At 47.1% G+C, this 21,031-nt stretch overlaps 1 protein-coding gene across 8 annotated transcripts in view; it reads right to left on the reverse strand.

Annotated features, from left to right (window-relative positions):
• LOC147115412 (putative G protein-coupled receptor 160) overlaps positions 1-21,031 on the reverse strand; it is an 82,894-nt gene that overhangs the window by 12,468 nt on the left and 49,395 nt on the right. Inside the window, exons 1-2 of one of the 8 annotated variants that reach the window (XM_085989663.1) lie at positions 12,796-12,857; positions 9,500-9,528 (exon numbers count right to left, since the gene is read on the reverse strand). The exons of 1 other annotated variant lie outside the window; for it this stretch is intronic. The gene's annotated coding sequence lies outside the window, so the exon portion shown is untranslated. Of the gene's footprint in view, positions 1-9,464; positions 9,755-12,760; positions 12,858-21,031 lie in introns of those variants that run through there. 6 more of the 8 variants (XM_085989668.1, XM_085989667.1, XM_085989665.1 and 3 more) reach the window with 6 other exon arrangements.

The raw sequence follows: 21,031 nt of genomic DNA on the forward strand, positions 1-21,031 counted from the left end.
CCATAACGGCTGAACATTTCACCAAGTTTCTCAATTGTTTTCTCTGCCGTGGTAGACCTCATCACAGCGACCTCCGGCCACTTGCTACGAGCATCCACACCCACCATAAACATCTTCTCGTCGAAAGGACCGGCGAAGTCCACATGTACTCGCTGCCACACTACTGCAGGCCAATCCCAGGGGTGTAGGGTTGCCAGCTGTGGAACATTCCCTTTGACATGGGAAACATGTTTTGGCTTTCTCCTCAATATTCCCATCGAGACCTGGCCACCAGAAGTAGCTTCTTGCCACTTCCTTCATCTGAACCATCCCACTGTGGCCTGTATGAAGTTGTTGCAGTATAGGTTCCCTTAGAGGTGGCGGAATGATGACACGGCGTCCCCAAAGAAGACAACCTGCCTGGATGGAGAGCTCATTTCTTTTTGAAACGTAAGGTTTCAAACTAGGAGAATCTCCTATAGCTCTCCCTCGAATGACATCGTCCATTACCTCAGACAGGACTGGATCGTTGCGGGTGTACCTTCGCACCTGAACTGCAGTGACAGGTGCTCCCTCCACTTGTCTAAAGTAGAAAATGTCTATCTGACGAGGCTCTGGGGGAGTAACAGGGAAGGGTAGCCTCGAGAGACCAGCTGCGTTGCCGTGCAAGTCTGATTTGCGATATTTGATGTCGTATGTGTGTCCTGACAACAGTAAAGCCCAGCTTTGCATCCTGCTTGCAGCGAGAGACGGAATTCTGGTGTGGGGCCCGAAGATTGAAGTCAATGGACGGTGGTCCGTCAGGAGTGTGAACCTTCTCCCAAACAGGTACTGATGAAATTTTCGAATTCTAAAAACGATTCCCAAGGCCTCGCGCTCGATCTGCGCATAGTTACTCTCGGCCTTGTTCAAGGTGCGTGATGCGAAGGCGATAGGTTTCTCTTCACCCGAAGGCATGATGTGGGATATGACTGCTCCCACACCACATGGTGATGCATCACATGCTAGCTGCACGGGTAGCTTTGGGTCGAAGTGTGTCAGGACCTCCGATTTCAGCAATGCTTTCTTTGCTTGGGCGAAAGCTTCGTTGCACAGTTCAGTCCATTTCCATGTTTTGCCTTGACATAGCAACTGATGTAACGGCTTCAGCAATGTTGCTAAGTCTGGAATAAACTTCCCATAGTAGTTAAGTAGCCCCAGAAATGAACGTAACTGGCTCACATTCTGGGGTGCTGGGGCCTCCACGATCGCCTTGACCTTTGACGGCGCCTTATGCAGGCCAGTAGCGTCAATCACATGCCCCAGGTACTCAACTGAAGACTGAAAGAATTCACATTTGTCTTTACGAACTCTGAGTCCGTACTCTTTCAGTCGTTGTAGTGTCGCATCCAAGTTCAGAAGATGATCCTCCTCATTTGTCCCAGTGACAAGGATGTCGTCCAGGTAGCACTGGACTCCTGGCAGTCCACTCAAAATCTGATCCATTGCCCTTTGGAATAGAACAGGGGCCGATGTAATTCCAAACGGAAGGCGGCAGTACCTGTATAGCCCCTTGTGTGTCACAATTGTCAGCAACTCCTTTGATTTGTCATCGACATGCATTTGTAGATAAGCCTGGCATAAGTCTATTTTGCTGAACTTTTGCCCTCCAGCCAGGCCCGTAAAAAGATCCTCAATGAGGGGAAGAGGGTATTGTTCCGCAGACAGCACCGGGTTAATGGTCACTTTAAAATCCCTGCAGATTCGAACAGATCCATCCTTTTTCAGGACAGGAACAATGGGTGTGGCCCATTTGCTTATGCTCACAGGCTCCAGGACTCCATTCTCGACTAAGGCCTCCAAGTTAGCCTCAACTTTTGGCCTAATTGCATAGGGTACAGGTCGGGCTTTGTGAAACTTCGGCTTGCTGTCAGGTTTAATGTCCAGTCTCACGCTGATCTTTTTCATGCTCCCAAGTTCCCCATTGAAGAGTTCTGCATGTTTGTTTAACACTGCAGTCAGACCTGACTCCCCTTTTGACATCATGCGGACTACAGGCCAGTCCAGCGTGATTTTCTCTAGCCATGCACGCCCCAGTAGCGATGGGTAATTTTCCTTTACCACATATTGTGGCAGTTTTGCAGTCTGTCCGTTCAATTTAACTGTCACCTCAATGACGCCTCTCATGGCCACAGGTTCGCCGGTATACGTCTTTAGCACAATGTTTGTTGGCTGAAGGGTAAGATGCTTTAGCATTTTGTTGTAGACAGTGTCTGAAACAAGGAACACAGCCGCACCTGTGTCCACCTCCATCCGCACTGATTGTCCCTCCACCAGTGGTGACACCCAGTAGCCATTTAAATCATCTGCAACCGTCAGTATGTGCACCTCTTCCTCCTCAGAGGTGTCGCTCCCCTCTGTTTTGCTTGTTCCATCATACTGCACTGAATGAACACTCTTTTTCCTCTCTTGTCCAAATACAGACATTTTGCTTCCATGCTTCCCAGCTCTGTCTGTTCTTTTTTTTCCTCTACAGGCGCGTTCAATGTGACCCTTTTTGCCACAATTTCGGCATTCCAGCTTTGTACACCAGCAGTCATTAGCGTGATGGCCCGTTTTCCCACAACAGTAACATGTGCCGTTCCGCGCACCTTTAGGCTCAGACGACACCTTGTGAACTCTCCTTGTTGAACTCAACTGGTGAGCCTCCTTTTCCGCCATCTCCATGGAGACACGAACTTCAATGGCCTTTTCAAGAGTAAGGTTGTCCTTAGTAAGAAGGCGCTTCTGTGTGGCTGCATTTTGCAGACCACACACAAGTCTGTCTCTAATGGTGTCATTCAGCACCTCCTTGAACTGGCAGTGTTCCGACAACCTTTTTAAAGCAGCAATAAACATCGTCACTGATTCTCCCTCCTCTTGATTCCGTTTATGAAATCTAAATCTCTCAGCAATAACCAGAGGTTTTGGTGAAAAATGTGCTCCAAGAATTTCCACTAGTTGCTTATATGTTTTAGTTCCTGGCTTATCTGGTTGCACGAGGCTGTGAAGTAAATTGAATGTCTTCGGCCCGATTACACTCAAAAAGGTAGGTACAACCTTTTCATTTGCCACCGCATTCGCCAATACAAAATAGTCAAAACGTTCTGTATAAGCGCTCAATTGCTCCACATTTTCATCAAAATCACCGATGTTTCCTAATATAGTAGCCATCTCACGTTTCAAATTAAATTTTCTGTTTACTCACTGCACCCGTAACATACACAGATTCATCCGCTCCTCGTTGCCACTTGTTGTGTTGGTACCTTTCTACCTAGACACAATTTAGGACTCAGAACTCAGAGATTCAAACATGAAGTGCTTTATTGGAAGGAAAGGAAGTTCTGGAAAGTTCCGAACAAAGAGAGCTAAACTTAGAGAACACCCAACCATTTATCTCCTGTGACAGCGCCACCACAGGTGGGAGGAGAACACGCAATAGAACACACAATACATAACAAGGTACATAAGGTGATGGACAGTAGTTCAGACGAACAGAAAAGTGATACAGACTCCGGAAGCAAGGAACTGGGTTGTCTGAAACTACATAAGGTAACCAAAATGGAGGATCACCAGACTATCTGGGTCACACTCAAGATAGACGGTGTCCAAGTGAAAATGGAATTGGACACAGGATCAGCCCTAACAGTCATAAACCAAAGGGACTACAAGCAGCTATTTTCACACATACCCTTGAAAGCTACAGAGATTGTCTTGAAGACATACACGGGGCAAAAAGTCTACCCCAAAGGAAAAATAAGGGTGAAAGTGATATACAAAGGCCAGGAAATACCTAAAATGGACCTATATGTATTGTCAGATGGAGGACCACCACTACTAGGACGTGAATGGATCCGGAAGATACAATTTGATTGGCATTCCATACAGGCACTGAAGGTTGAGGCCAAAAAGGATGACAACGTCACACCTGGACGACTGTCAAAAATGCTAACTGACGCAAAAGAAGTGTTCCAGGAGGGACTCGGAACACTAAAAGGCATAACAGCAATGATTAAAATAGAGGAAAATGCAAGCCCAAAATTTCTTAAGGCCAGACCAGTGCCTTCTGCGATCAGACCAGCCGTCGAAGCAGAGCTGGAAGGGTTGGAACGTTCAGGAGTACTGTCCAAAGTAGACTGGAGCAAGTGGGCTACACCCATCATTCCTGTAATGAAGAGGTCGTTGAGTAATACGCCTGGGGAACCAAAGAAGGTCCGCATCTGTGGGGATTTAAAGGTGACAGTGAACCCAGTCCTTCACACGGTACAATATCCGCTTCCACGAATTGAGGATATTTTCGCCTCGCTATCTGGAGGTAAACGCTTCACAAAAATTGATCTAGCCCAGGCGTACTTGCAAATGGAGGTAGAAGAAGCCTCGAAACAATACCTCACGATCAACACTCATAAAGGTCTCTACCAATACAACCAGCTGGTGTTCGGGGTAGCATCGGTTCCGGCTATTTGGCAAAGGGTGATGGTTCAAGTCCTGCAAGGGATCCCAGGGACCCAGTGTTATTTGGACGACATCCTGGTCACGGGCGAAAATGACAGTGATCACCTCGCCAACCTGGAGAAGGTGCTCACTAGATTAAAGGAATATGGGCTACAAGCTAATCGCCACAAGTGCGAGTTTTTCCAGAAGCAGATCTCGTATTGTGGCCACATTATCGATGAAGAGGGGTTACATAAGTCCCCAGAAAAGATTGAGGCAGTAGTCAAGGCTCCAGCACCGGAAAATGTGTCACAACTGAGGTCGTTCCTCGGACTGGTAAACTATTACCATAAGTTCTTACCAAATTTGTCTACGGTATTACACCCACTGAACACCCTACTGCAAACAGGGGTACCATGGAAGTGGAATGACGAACGTAAACGAGCTTTCCAGAAGTGCAAAGAATTGATCACATCAAAAGAGGTGTTGGCCCATTTCAACCCAGCACTACCAATTCGTTTGGCATGTGATGCATCACCCTATGGTATTGGAGCGGTGCTGTCGCACAAATTCCCAGACGGGTTGGAGAGGCCAGTAGCCTTTGCGTCTCGGTCACTAACCTCAGCCGAACGCAACTACGCCCAGATTGACAGGGAGGCCCTCAGCCTAGTATGGGGAGTAAAAAAATTCTGCATGGGCAGAAGTTCACCTTGCTGACTGACCACCAACCACTTGTCTCCATCTTTAATCCAAAGAAGGGCGTTCCGATGATGACTGCACAACGGTTACAAAGATGGTCCCTTTTTCTAGGGGCGAGCCAATATGAAATAGAATATAAAGGCACGAAACAGCATGGAAACGCTGATGGGCTATCACGCCTGCCACTGCCTACTGTGGAGGAAGCACCAGCAGTGGACCCTATCGAGATATATTATTCGTCAATAATTGGACGATTGCCAGTAACTAACGCGGATATGGAGAAGGAGACCCGCAATGATCCGACACTCTCTCGGGTATATGATTTGACGGTGAGGGGATGGCCAACACATGGCGACTCACTGTTGCCAGCATTCTCCTCCAGAAGAGAACAGCTGTCAGTATGCCAGGGGACAATGATGTGTGGATCTCGAGTGGTGATTCCACCCAAGTTAAGGGAGAGAGTGCTAAATGAGCTTCATGAAGGTCATCTGGGAGGGGTGAAAATGAAAAGCTTTGCTAGGACTTATGTGTGGTGGCCGGGGATCAATCAACAAATCGAGGACCTAACCAAGAGCTGCTCAGGATGCCAGAAGGTCCAAAATGCACCACCACATGCCCCTCTACACCCATGGAAGTGGCCCTCCTCTCCATGGCAACGGGTGCATATTGATTTTGCTGGTCCATTCATGGACTCAATGTTCTTAATAGCAGTGGATGCTCACTCGAAATGGCCTGAGGTGATAAAAATGTCCTCAACCACTACAGAGAAAACGATTGCAGTCCTACGGACCATATTTGCCAGGAATGGCTTGCCAGAGCAGATTTGCTCTGATAATGGACCACAGTTTGTGTCCAAAGAGTTTCGGAAATGTATGAGAAGGAATGGGGTAAGGCATTACACATTGCGACTATGAAATTCCACTACAGCATAAGGTGGACAATTTCCTATTAGCCTACAGAAATGCGACACATGCAGTTACCAACCAGACCCCGGCCATGATGTTCTTTAACCGAAGATTGAGATCTCGTCTGGATTTGCTCAGACCCAATGTGCGAAGAAATGTTGAGGATAAACAATTCCAGCACATCAATGAGAAGCCGACAAGGAGCTTCAATGTAGGACAACCAGTCTTGGCCCGTGACTACCGAACAGAGAAATGGCAACCCGGAACGATATGCACAAGGCAGGGGCCATTAATGTACACAGTGGATGTCGGGGAGAACATTGTGAGACGTCACGTCGATCAGATCTTAGCGTCACAGGAACGAGTCAACCCCATGTCTCGCGTACCTGGGGATGAACCCGACATACCGGTAGCCTCTACCTCAGAACCAGTAGCAGTGGAAACCGATGAACTAACCAATGAAAAGGGGCCAGAATCGCCTCCGCACCAAGAACAAGAACCTCAGGAAAGGCGCTATCCCGAAAGGATCAGGAAGCCGCCCCAAAGACTGAATCTATAAATGGACTATTGTTGTTTAATGTGCATGTTAAAGTGTTAATTGTTATTTGAATATTATGGGTACTGCTAATCTAAAAGGGGAGGAATTGTAGTGTATGTACCTTTAAAAGAGAACTACTTTCACAGCTCCTGTATACTGTAGTACCGGCAGTGACCACACCTGTATATAAGCCTTGAGCATGCCTCTGTACCCCCAGTCTTGAGACTACCCTACTCCAGTAAACACCTGTTGATTGTTAAGTTACAGCATCCGTGTAGTTATTGGAAAACATCATACTCTCAGAATCACGGATCTAACAGAACCCACAACCTTCTGACTCAGGAGGTGACGGTGCTACCCACTGAAACACAGCTGACCTTTCTGGGCAGTGGAAGCAGATTCAATTAACATTCAAAAGGGAATTGGATAAATACTTGAAGGGGAAAAATTTGCAGGGCTGTGGGGAAAGAGCGGGGGAGTGAGACTAATTGGAGAGCTCTACCAAAGAGCCGCCACAAGCACGATGGGCCGAAAGAATCTTACAGCACAGAAGGAAGTCAATGATTCTATGAACTTTAGCAACAATTTTCTGGAGAGTTAACTACAATAGAAGGACAGTCAATACTGTGCTGATAAACTCCCTCAAAATATCTGGTTAAGACTCTGAATTAAGGCGTTATGAAGAGATTTAAAGCAGGAACAATGGCTCTTGGGCTACAGGGGCATGGGCAGGGTGGCAGGGTGGAGGGGAGCCAGTGTTGAATATTGGAGATTTAGGGATTATCCTTTACAACCCACCGGGATTTTCTTGGAGTTTCCGGGAATTAAGGATGAATCTCCTGGACACTGCTGGAGGTAAAGCACGCTGGGATGTTGCGAAAGGCGTTAATTAAATGCAAAGCTCATTCTTTCTTTGTAAATGGGAGAAAGTGATCTGAAACCACATCCTCTTGGATAATGTGATGGAAATTCTACAGGGGTTTCCCCGATCTGCCACCCTAACTCCGGCAGAAACTCCAGAGAAATGGGGGGGTCATTTTAACCCTCAAAAACGGGTGGGCTTGGTTCGGGTGGGATGTTAAAATTTTAGAAATCTCAAACCTGAACCCAACCCACCTCGAACCTGCCCACTTCCGGTTTTAATGGAGGGTGAGCAACCAACCCACTCTCAGGAGGCGGGGGGGGGGGGGGCGGGGGCTCAGATTTTATTTCTCTTCCAGCTTTAACCCTGGCCGGCCGGGTTTCCCGGGCCTCGGGAAACTCAGCAGCTAAAGGGAGGCGAGAACTGCTGCATGGAATAGGTAATTGCTTTTCCAGCACTGCTTGTGGACCTGACTCCCCAAAGCCTTTCCACCATCTACAAGGCACAAGTCAGGAGTGTGATGGAATACTCTCCACTTGCCTGGATGAGTGCAGCTCCAACAACACTCAGGAAGCTCGACACCATCCAGGACAAAGCAGCCCGCTTGATTGGCACCCCATCCACCACCTTAAACATTCACTCCCTCCACCACCGGCGTACCGTGGCTGCAGTGTGTACCATCGACAAGATGCACTGCAGCAACTCGCCAAGGCTTCTTCGGCAGCACCTCCCAAACCCACGACCTCTTCCACCTAGAAGGACAAAGGCAGCAGGTGCATGGGAACACCACCACCTCCAAGTTCCCCTCCAAGTCACACACCATCCTGACTTAGAAGTATATCGGACGATCCTTCATCATCACTGGGTCAAAATCCTGGAACTCCCTCCCTAACAGCACTGTGGGAGCACCTTCACCACACGGACTGCAGCGGTTCAAGGCGGCGGCTCACCACCACCTTCTCAAGGGCAACTGGGGATGGGCAATAAATGCTGGCCTTGTCAGCGACGCCCACATTCCATAAAAACAAATAAAAAAATGGAGGATCAGGAGTGCTTCCCCCCCCGGCCGTTCAAGCTAACCCGCTTCCCTCCCCCCCGATCGGAACCCCTCCCCCAGCAATCAAACTACCCCCGCGATCGGACCGCCCCCGCCACACGCGATCACCAACCCACCCATCCCGGCCCCCAATCTGGACAGCAAGTTAAAATCGCAGGTAGCAAGAGCAGAGTCCCAAATAAATTAATTCTTCAGCCTCTCAAAGTTGTCACATCTTATATTAGTGACAGTCTTCCTTCCAGAGTCACTTACCATTCTTGGGTATTTACGTTTAAACAGGAGACCATGACAGCACAACAACAACAACAACAGCTTGTATTCATATAGCACCTTTAACATAGTAAAACATCCCAAGGTGCTTCACAGGAGTGTTATCAGACAATATTTGACCCCGAGCCACATAAGGAAATATTAGGACAGATGGCCAAAAGCTTTAAGGAGAGTCTTAAAGGAGGAAAGGAGAGACGGAGGGGTTTAGGGAGGGAATTCCGGAGCTTAGTATCCAGGCAGCTGAAGGCACGGCCGCCAATGGTGGAGCGATTAAAATCGGGGGTTGTGCAAGAGGCCAGAATTGGAGGAGCGCAGAGATCTCGGGGGGGGGGGGGTTGTGGGGCTGGAGGAGGTTACACAGATAGGGAGGGGCAAGGCCACGGAGGGATTTGAAAACAAGGATGAGAATTTTAACATCGTGGCAGAAGTTTGGGGCCAACGTATTATTTCAGTTGGCTCAAAACTATTTTATTGTAATGTAATCTCTGCTCAGGTCAGCGGGTTCCTTTAGTAAAATGAACCTTTTATCATTCATTCACGGGATGTGGGCGTCGCTGGCAAGGCCGGCATTTATTGCCCATCCCTAATTGTGAAACACCTGACACCAGGAAGTTAGCAGTGCTCATTCACCTGTGCAGATAGCTTTTTAAATCTCCCAGAAAAATCAGTCAAAAATAAGGGCAATGGAACGAGGCATGGTACCTTATTATGATTCATTGTAAACAATTTGTACGAACCTTCCACACAGTCGTCCTCACACTTAGACCTGGGTTATGGACAAGCACAGGATCAGATCACAGCATCAGTTGTTGCATTTAACCATTTAAAAATCACACAATTATAACATTAACTGCTAGTTTAAGGCAGTTGTACACTTTAATTTGACCGTAGAATGATAAGATTCCAATCAAACTTTAACAATCTGCAAATTGGTTGTTTCAGCAAGCTTTCAGCCAGGAACCAATCAAACCAAAGTTTCATTTCTGTAGATTAAACGAGGTTCCTCCACCCCCTAGCAACAGGCTTACCTGCAATCTGAGCCCAATTAAAACTCAATTGTAGGCAGTGTTGATAAAAGCATAAAATTACAAAAGGGAAAACAACATAAGAATTAAGAGCAGGAGTAGGCCATTCGGCCCCTCGAGCCTGCTCCGCCATTCAATGAGATCATGGCTGATCATCCAAACTCAGTACCCTGTCCCTGCTTTCTCCCCATATCCCTTGATCCCTTTAGCCTTAAGAAATATATCTAACTCCTTCTTGAATATATTTAATGAATTGGCCTCAACTGCCTTCTGTGGTAGAGAATTCCACAGGTTCACCACTCTCTGGGTGAAGAAATTCCTCCTCATCTCTGTCCTAAATGGCTTACCTCTTATCCTTAGACTGCGACCCCTGGTTCTGGACTCCCCCGCCATCGGGAACATCCTTCCTGCATCTAGTCTGTCTAGTCCTGTTAGAATTTTATAAGTTTCAATGAGATCCCCTCTCATTCTTCTAAACTCCAGCGAGTACAAGCCCAATCGACTCGATCTCTCCTCATATGTCATTCCTGCCATCCCAGGTATCAGTCTGGTGAATCTTCGCAGCACTCTCTCCATGGCAAGAACATCCTTCCTCAGATAAGGCGACCAAAACTGCACACAATACTAAAGGTGTGGTCTCGCCAAGGCCCTGTACAACTGCAGCAAGACATCCTTGTTCCTGTACTCGAATCCTCTCGCTACGAAGGCCAACATACCATTTGCCTTCTTAACCGCCTGCTGCACCTGCATGCTTACCTTCAGTGACTGGTGCACAAGGACACCCAGGTCTCGTTGTACTTCCCCTTCTCCCAATCTATTGCCATTCAGATAATAATCTGCCTTCCTGTTTTTGCCACCAAAGTGGATAACCTTGCATTTATCCACATTATATTGTATCTGCCATGCATCTGCCCAATCACCCAACCTGTCCAAATCATACTAGAGTTTCTCGGCATCCTCCTCACAGTACACACACCCACCCAGCTAAGGAGACCAAAACTGTACACAATACTCCAGGTGTGGTCTCACCAGGGCCCTATATAATTGCAGTAACACGTCTATTATACTCAAATCCTTTTGTAATAAAGGCCAACATACCATTTGCTGTCCTAATTGCTTGCTGTACCTGCATATTAACTTTCAGCGAATCGTGCACAAGGACACCCAGGTCCCTCTGAACACCAACATTTCCTAATCTCTCACCATTTAAGAAATTCTCTGCTTTTCTATTTTTTCTACCAAAGTGGATAACTTCACATTTCTCCACATTATATTCCATTTGCCATGTTCTTGCCCACTCGCTTAACCTCTCTATAGCCTCTTTGCATCCTCCTCACAACTTACACCCAGCTGTGTATCAGCAGCAAACTTGGATATATTACATTTGGTCCCCTCATCCAAATCATTGATATAGATTGTGAATAGCTGAGGCCCAAGCACTGATCCTTGCGGTACCCCACTAGTTACAGCCAGCCAACCCAAAAATGACCCGTTTATTCCTACTCTCTGTTTTCTGTTCATTAACCAATCCTCAATCCATGCTGGTATATAACCCCAATCCCATGAGCCCTCATTTTGTTTAATAACCTCTTGTTTGGCATCTCATCGAATGTCTTCTGAAAATCCAAATATGCTACATCCACTGGTTCCCCCTTATCTATCCTTCTAGTTACAACTTCAAAAAGCTCAAACAGATTTGCCAAACACGATTTCCTTTTCAGAAATCCTTGTTGAGTCTGCTCAATCCTATTATTACTTTCTAACTGTCCAGTTATCATGTCCTTAATAATAGATTCTAGCATTTTAACTACGACTGATGTCAGGCTAACTGGTCCATAGTTCCCTGTTTTCTCTCTCCCTCCTTTCTTAAATAGTGGGATATTGATAGGTTAAGTGAATGGGCAAAACGGTGGCAAACAACAACAACAACAACTTGTATTTATATAGCACCTTTAACATAGTAAAACATCCCAAGGTGCTGCACAGGAGTGTTATAAGACAAAAAATTTTGACACTGAGCCACATAAGGAAATATTAGGACAGATGACCAAAAGTTTTAAGGAGCGTCTTAAAAGGAGGAAAGAGTGGTACAGAGACGGAAAGGTTTAGGGAGGGAATTCCAGAGCTTAGGGCCTCGGCAGCTGAAGCACGGCCACCAATGGTGGAGCGATTAAAATCAGGGGATGTGCATGGGGCCAGAATTGGAGGAGCGCAGAGATCTCGGGGGGTTGTGGGGCTGGAGGAGGTTACACAGATAGGGAGGGGCAAGGCCAAGGAGGGATTTGAAAACAAGGATGAGAATTTTAAAATCGCGGCAGAAGTCTGGGGCCAACGTATTATTTCAGCTCAAAACTATTTTATTGTAATTTAATCTCTGCTCAGATCAGCGGATTCCTTTAGTAAAATGAAGCTTTTATTCATTCACCCTCGGGATGTGGGCGTCGCTGGCAAGGCCGGCATTTATTGCCCATCCCTAATTGCCCTTGAGAAGGTGGTGGTGAGCCGCCTTTTTGAACCGCTGCAGTCCGTGTGGTGAAGGTACTCCCACAGTGCTGTTAGGGAGGAAGTGCCAGGATTTTGACCCAGCGACGATGAAGGATCGGCCGATATATTTCCAAGTCACGATGGTGTGTGACTTTGGAGGTGGTGGTGTTCCCATGCACCTGCTGCCCTTGTCCGTCTAGGCGGTAGAAGTCGTGGGTTTGGGAGGTGCTGCCGAAGTTGATTTTACGTACATGTCAATTCAGTAAGAAGCTCTAAACAAAACACTAATTCTCATGTAATATTTTACTTCCTCCCAACGTGAACACATGAGCACAAGGTTTGTTGTCTGACAAACATCTGTGTCGACAGAAACAAAATAAAACACCTGACACCAGGAAGTTAGCAGTGCTCGCTCACCCGTACAGAAAGCTTTTTAAATCTCCCAGAAAAATCAGTCAAAAATAAGGGAAATAGAACGAGGCATGGTACCTTATTATGATTTATTGTAAACAATTTGTACGAACCTTCCACGCAGTCGTCCTCACACTTAGACCCGGGTTATGGACAAGCACAGGATCAGATCACAGTATCAGTCCTCATATCATTGGTTGTTTCAGCAAGCTTTCAGCCAGTAACCAATCAAACCAAAGTTTCATTTCTGTAGTTTAAACGAGGTTTCTCCACCCCCTAGCAACAGGCTTACCTGCAATCTGAGCCCAATTAAAACTCAATTGTAGGCAGTGTTGATAAAAGCATAAAATTACAAAGGGAAAACAACATAAGAGCATAAGAAATAGGATCAGGAGTTGGCCATTCGGCCCCTCGAGCCTGCTCCGCCATTCAATAAGATCATGGCTGATCTTCCACCTCATCTCCATTTTCCTGCACTTTCCCTTTCATTCCCTTAATATACAAAAATCTATCGCTCTCTGTCTTGAATATACTCAACGACTGAGCCTCCACAGCCCTCTGGGGTAGAGAATTCCAAAGATTCACCACCTTCGGAGTGAAGAAATTTTACCTCATCTCAGTCCTAAATGGTCGACCCCTTATTCTGAGACTGTGACCCCTGGTTCTAGACTCCCCAGCCAGGGGAAACATCCTCCCTGCATCTACCCTGACAAGCCCTGTAATAATTTTATATGTTTGAATTATATCACATTTCATTCTTCTAAACTCTAGAGAATATAGTCCAAGTCTACTCAACCTGTCCTCATAGGACAATCCTCCCATCCAGGAACCAGTCTGGTGAACCTTCGTTGCACTCCCTCTATGGCAAGTATATCCTTCCTTAGATAAGGAGACCAAAACTGTACACAATACTCCAGGTGTGGTCTCACCAAGGCCTCAACTCCATCCCGCAGCATGCTACCCGCCACCATCTCAGCACAACACCAGCCCGGCATGAGATTGAAAAGACCATCCGACAACTGAAGAACAACAAGGCCTCAGGAGCAGATGGAATCCCTGCCGAGGCGCTAAAGCATGGCGGAGAAGCACTACTGGCGCAAATTCATGAACTCATTTCTCTTATCTGGAAGGAGGAGAGCATGCCAGGGGATCTCAGAGACGCCGTAATTGTGACCATCTTCAAGAAAGGTGACAAGTCCGATTGCGGTAATTACAGAGGAGTTTCCCTGCTGTCTGCCACAGGGAAAGTCATCGCAAGAATCCTCCTCAATCGCTTCTCCCAGTGGCTGAAGAGCTCCTCCCAGAGTCGCAATGCGGATTCCGCCCACTAAGGGGCACAATGGACATGATCTTCACCTCGCGCCAATTACAAGAGAAAGGCAGGGAACAGCGCCAACGACTGTACATGGCCTTCTTTGACCTCACAAAGGCCTTTGACACTGTCAACCGTGAGGGATTATGGAGTGTCCTCCTCAAATTCGACTGCCCTCAAAAGTTTGTCACCATCCTCCGCCTGCTTCACGACGACATGCAAGTCGTGATCCTGACCAACAGTTCCACCACAGACCCAATTCATGTACGGACCGGGGTCAAACAAGGCTGTGTCATCGCACCAACGCTCTTCTCGATCTTCCTTGCGGCAATGCTCCATCTCACCCTCAGTAAGTTCCCCACTGGAGTGGAGCTAATTTACAGAACAAACGGGAAACTGTTCAACCTCTGTCACCTCCAGTCCAGATCCAAGTTCGTCCCTTCCTCTGTCGTCGAATTACAGTATGCAGATGACGCTTGCGTCTGCGCACACTCGGAGGTCGAACTCCAAACCATCGTTAATACCTTCACCGAAGTGTACGAAAGCATGGGCCTTACACTAAACATCCGCAAGACAAAGGTCCTCTACCAACCTGCCACCGCCACACAGTACTGCCCCCCAATTATCAAAATCCACGACAAGGCCTTGGACAACGTGGACCACTTTCTGTTGTATCCGTGTGTTAATGGAGACACGGAATGCAGGAGTCGGTTTACAGGTGTTTACTGGACAAGGTCTGGAGGTGAACTGACAGATACAAGACACTATACAGGTTTATATAGCCCGAGTGGCCACTACCGGCATTACAGTACACAGGGGCTCTTAAAGGCACATACACCACAATTCCTCCCCTTTTAGATAACCAGTACATAACATTTTAAGTAATTGTTATTAACATGTGTACAAGAGCAATAATCTAAACATTTGCTGCAGTTAATCAATTATAAGTTAGTCTCTCTGGAGGCTTCCTGACTCGGTCCGGATAACGCCTCGGTGGTGTAGTAGTTTTCGGTGGTGTAGTAGTTTTCGGTGGTGTAGTAGGTTCTTTTGGCAAGGTCGATTCGGCTTGAATGCCAGTGTCGGGTTCATCTGGTTCCAGTATCACCGGATCGGAGGTAGATACTATGGGTATCTCTGCTTCATCATTAGGCGTATAGAGTGGTGGTGTAGGTTGTCCCTTTTCGGATGACTCTATGATCTGGTCAGCATGGCGCCTTATTATGCTTTCTCCAATGTCCACGGTATACATCAGTGGTCCTAGTCGTGTGCAAATAGTTCCAGGCTGCCATTTCTCGGTACGGTAGTCCCGGGCCAAAACTTGTTGACCTATCTGGAAGGTTCTAGTTGGCCTTTCATTCATGCCTTGAAATTGCTGGTTCTCTACATCCCTTCTGATGTTTGGCTTGATCAAATCCAGCCGGCATCTTAGTCTTCTATTGAAAAACATCATGGCAGGAGTTTGGTTTGTAACCATATGTGTTGCATTCCTGTAGGCAAACAAGAAGTTATCTACTTTATGCTGTAGATTAATGCCTTCATTACCCATAGCCTTTATGGCCTTCTTGAAGGTCTGGACAAACCTTTCAGCCAATCCATTGGTGGCGGGATGGTATGGGGCGGATGTATAGTGCTTAACCCCATTGTTTTTTAAGAACTTTCTGAATTCTTCAGACACAAATTGTGGTCCATTATCAGAACAGATCTGTTCAGGCAGCCCATTCCTGGCAAATATGGTCCTTAATACTGTGATGGTTTTTTCCGTGGTGGTGGAGGACATCTTTATTACCTCCGGCCACTTGGAGTGTGCGTCAACCGCGATTAAGAACATTGAGTCCATAAATGGACCAGCAAAGTCGATGTGTACCCTTTGCCATGGAGATGAGGGCCACTCCCATGGATGTAGAGGGGCTTGTGGTGGGGCGTTTTGGACCTTCTGGCATCCAAGACAGCCCTTGGTCATTTCTTCGATGTCTCCATCGATACCTGGCCACCACACAAACGCTCTGGCTAGGTTCTTCATTTTCACTCCACCCAGATGCCCCTCGTGAAGCTCCTTTAGCACTTTATCCTGGAGTTTGGGTGGAATCACCACTCTGGATCCACACATCAAGGTTCCTCGGCACACTGACAGCTGTTCCCTTCTTTGCGAGAATGCTGGCAACAGTGGTTCGCCATGTGCTGGCCATCCCTTTACCGTTAAATCGTAGATTCATGAGAGAGTCGGGTCATTTCTCGTTTCCTTTTCAATGGCAGAATTTGTTACTGGTAGACAATCTACTATGGTAGAGTGGAACATTTCCACTGGGTCCACTGTAGGTGCTTCTTCTACCGTTGGCAACGGTAGGCGCGATAAACCGTCAGCATTTCCATGCTGTTTTGATCCTTTGTATTCTATGTCATATCGGTGTGCCCCTAGGAAAAGGGACCACCTCTGTAGCCTTTGTGCTGTCATAATGGGAACGCCCTTTTTAGGGTTGAATATGGAGACGAGGGGTTGATGGTCAGTCAACAAGGTAAATTTTTGTCCGTGTAGGTAATGGTTGAATTTCTTCACTCCCCATACCAGGCTGAGTGCTTCCCTGTCGATCTGGGCATAGTTACGGTCAGCTGAGTTCAATGAGCGTGACGCAAAAGCTATCGGCCGCTCCGAGCCATCAGGGAATCTATGCGATAAACCGCTCCTACGCCGTAAGGGGATGCATCGCACGCCAGTCTGATTGGCAGTGATGGGTTGTAATGAGCCAAAACTTCCTTGGATGTGATCAAGCCTTTACATTTATGGAAGGCACATTTACATTCCTCGCTCCATTCCCAAATTACTCCCGTTTGTAGCAGTTCGTTAAGAGGGTGCAGAACAGTTGAGAAGTTCGGTAAAAATTTATGATAGTAATTTACCAATCCCAGGAATGACCTTAATTGTGAGACATTTTCAGGTGCTGGGGCTTTTGTGACCACTTCAATTTTTTCAGGGGAATTATGCAACCCTTCTTCGTTAATTATGTGGCCACAATATGATATTTGTTTCTGGAAAAATTCACACTTGGGGCGGTTTGCTCGTAGGCCCCGTTCTCTCAGCCTAGTGAGCACCTGCTCCAAATTGGCAAGGTGCTCGTTGTTGTTTTCTCCTGTTACAAGGATGTTGTCTAGGTAGCATTGAGTCCCAGGAATCCCTTGCAGGACTTGTTCCATAGCTCTTTGCCAGATAGCTGGAGCTGATGCTACTCCGAAAACCAGTCGATTGTACTGGTACAGGCCTTTGTGTGTGTTTATTGTGAGATACTTTTTAGAGGCCTCCTCAACCTCCATCTGTAGATATGCCTGTGCCAAGTCAATTTTTGTGAAACGTTTCCCTCCGGATAGTGAGGCGAAAATATCTTCTATCCTTGGAAGAGGATACTGTACCGTGTGAAGGACCGGGTTTACAGTCACCTTGAAGTCCCCACAAATGCAAATTTTTCTCTGTTCTTCAGATTTATCATTATTCAAAGTTTTCTTCATGACCGGGACGATGGGTGTTGCCCACTCGCTCCAATCTATCTTGGATAACACGCCTGTCCTTTCCAAATTCTCCAGCTCTGCCTCGACTGCTGGACGAATTGCGTATGGCACCGGCCTTGCCTTAAAAAACTTGGGAATTGCCGCATCTTCCACCTTTATTGAGGTGGTGACGCCTTTCAAGGCTCCTAGTTCCTGTTGGAACACTTCTTTGGCATTGGCCAAGATGTCTTTCAATCGTTCAGGTATGACGTCATCATCATTTTTTTTCTTACTGGTCACCGTCAGTGCCTGAATGGAGTGCCAGTCTAAACGTATCTTTCTGATCCATTCACGTCCCAACAGCGGTGGGACACCATTTTGCAGAACGTATAAATACAACTTCTGTATTTCCTTGCCGTTGTATACAACAGGCACCCTTATTTTCCCTCTGGGGTATACTTTCTGCCCCGTATATGTTTTTAAGATAATGGATGTGTCTTTCAAGGGTATATGCGGAAATAGCCGCTCGTAATCCTGTCGACTTATGACGGTCAGAGCTGATCCTGTATCTAGCTCCATTTTAACTGGGGACCCTGCTATCGTGAGGGTAACCCAAATGGTCTGGTAATCTTCTTTGGCAATTACATTATGTAATTTGAGACAGCTTAGTCTCTTGTTTCCGGAGTCGCTATCGCTCTTCTGGTCTTCGGAGCGACTGTCCATCATCATTTGTACCTTTTTGTACTTTTCTTTATTGATTTTTTTTTTGTCAGTGGATTTTTTGTTTCCAGATCGGCATACACGTGCCATGTGTCCCATCTTTCCGCATTTCCTGCATGCTTTGTCCTTGAACCAGCAGTCCCTCTGGTCATGGGTGGATCTGCTGCACTGATAACATCTCTCGAAACCCTGTGTCATTTCATGGGTGCCGAAATCCTGTGGCTTTTGCTGTATCTCTGCAGCTCCTCTTGCTGCTGCTTCGTATGATACAGTCATACTGAAAGCCTTGTCCAGTGTTAAATCTTTCTCAGAAAGTAGCCTTTTCTGTGTTCCTTCACTTAGGAGACCGCAGACGAATTTGTCTCGAAGAGAATCTGCCAGTCCTGCTCTGAATTGGCAGTGCTTTGATAGCTTCCTTAATTCGGTGAGGTAATCAGCGTTACTTTCATTCTTGTGCTGATTCCTCCTGAAGAATTTGAACCGTTCCGCTATCAGCAGCGGTGTTGGGTTTAAGTGCTCCTGTAGGGTATCAACAATTTCCTTAAAATTCTTGTCCATCGGTTTGGCTGGAGTGATTAAGTTTCGTAACAGCCCGTATGTCTTTGTGCCCATTAGATTTAGGAGTACTGACGCCTTTTTATCATCCTCTATTTCATTTGCTGTGCAATATACCTCCACTCTTTCCACATGTGGTCCAATCCTCTACATCACCATCGAAAGCAGTAATATTGCCAGTCTTAGGCATCCTGAAAAAAAAATGGCACCTCCCGCGCTTTCCTTTCTTCCCTGCAGAAAAAAAATGGCGTCTCCCGCGCTTTCCTTTCTTCCTTGCTGAAAAAAAATGGCGCCTCCCGCGCTTTCCCACCGCTGTTGCTGCTGACAATGCTGTTCTCCGCGGTTTTTAATTATACAAATATTTTTAATAGTCGGAGACTTGTTCCCGCCGGACTCTCTGGGACTTTCCCCTCCCTCTGCGTGGTCCGAACGCCGACCTGCTTTGCAGAGCTGGCCGTCTCCCGAGTGCTCCACCCTTCGTCTCTATTTGCCTGCGCCTTCACTGCTTGGCCCCGCTGTAGAGCCAGCTGATCGAGCTCCAGCCCGCCGCCCAGGAAGGATTATTGCAGTACCTGCCACCAGCCCGGCTAACTGGTGAAACCACAGTTTTTCCTTTTTTTTCTTCTTCCTTCATCTGAGGAATCGATCTCCTTGAGGTGCTGCCGAATTGCAGGTAAGTCCGTTTCCAATTCGTCGCCACTGTTGTATCCATGTGTTAATGGAGACACGGAATGCAGGAATTGGTTTACAGGTGTTTACTGGACAAGGTCTGGAGGTGAACTAACAGATACAAGACACTATATAGGTTTATATAGCCCGAGTGGCCACTACCGGCATTACAGTACACAGGGGCTCTTAAAGGCACATACACCACACTTTCCATACCTCAGGAGCCTACTGTCAACAAGGGCAGATGTCGATGACAAAGTCCAACACCGCCTTCAGTGCGCCAGTGCAGCCTTCGGTCGCCTGGGGAAGAGAGTGTTTGAAGACCAGGACCTCAAACCCGGCACTAAGCTCATGATCTACAGAGCAGTAGTAATACCTGCCCTCCTGTATGCCTCAGAGACATGGACCATGTACAGCAGGCACCTCAAAGCACTGGAGAGGTACCACCAACGCTGCCTCCGCAAGATCCTGGAAACCCATTAGCAGGATAGGCGCACCAACGTCAGTGTTCTCGCTCAGGCCAACATCCCCAGCATCGAAGCTTTGACCACGCTCGATCAGCTCCGATGGACGGGTCACATCGTCCGCATGCCTGATACGAGACTCCCAAAACAAGCGCTCTACTCGGAGCTCCGACACGGCAAGAGAGCCCCAGGTGGGCAGAGGAAACGCTTCAAGGACACCCTCAAAGCCTCCTTGAAAAAGTGCAACATCCCCACCGACACCTGGGAATCCCTGGCCCAAGACCGCACAAAGTGAAGGAGAAGCATTCGGGAAGGCGCCGAACACCTCGAGTCTCTTCGCCGGGAGCAAGCGGAAGCCAAGCGCAAACAGCAGAAGGAGCGCACGTCAACCCAAGCACCCCACCCACCCGCCCCTTCAACCACCATCTGCCCCACCTGTGACAGAGATTGTAGGTCCCGCGTTGAACTCATCAGTCACCTGCGAACTCATTTTTAATGTGGAAGCAAGTCATCCTCGGTTCCGAGGGACTGCCTAAGGAGAAGGTATAATTGCAGTAAGACTTCTTTACTCTTCTATTCAAATCCTTTTGTAATAAAGGCCAACATACCATTTGCTTTCCTAATTGCTTGCTGCACCTGCATGTTAACTTTCAGCGAATCATGTACGACACCCAGGTCCTTCTGAACACCAACATTTCCCAATCTCTCACCATTTAAGAAATACTCTGCTTTTCTATTTTTCCTACCAAAGTGGATAACTTCACATTTCTCCACATTATATTCCATTTGCCATGTTCTTGCCCACTCACTTAGCCTGCCTATATCCCCTTGAAGCCTCCTTGCATCCTCCTCACAACTTACATTCCCACTCAGCTTTGTATCATCAGCAAACTTGGATATATTACATTTGGTCCCCTCATCCAAATCATTGATGTAGATTGTGAATAGCTGAGGCCCAAGCACTGATCCTTGCGGTACCCCACTAGTTACAGCCTGCCAACCCAAAATGACCCGTTTATTACTACTCTCTGTTTTCTGTCCATTAAGCAATCCTCAATCGATGCTAGTATATAACCCCCAATCCCATGAGCCCTAATTTTGTTTAATAAACTCTTTTGTGGCACCTCATCGAATGTCTTCTGAAAATCCAAA

Source organism: Somniosus microcephalus, chromosome 6 (assembly GCF_052327205.1).
Source record: "Somniosus microcephalus isolate GS21.2 chromosome 6, FLI_Smic_1.0, whole genome shotgun sequence".
Lineage (NCBI taxonomy): Eukaryota > Metazoa > Chordata > Chondrichthyes > Squaliformes > Somniosidae > Somniosus > Somniosus microcephalus.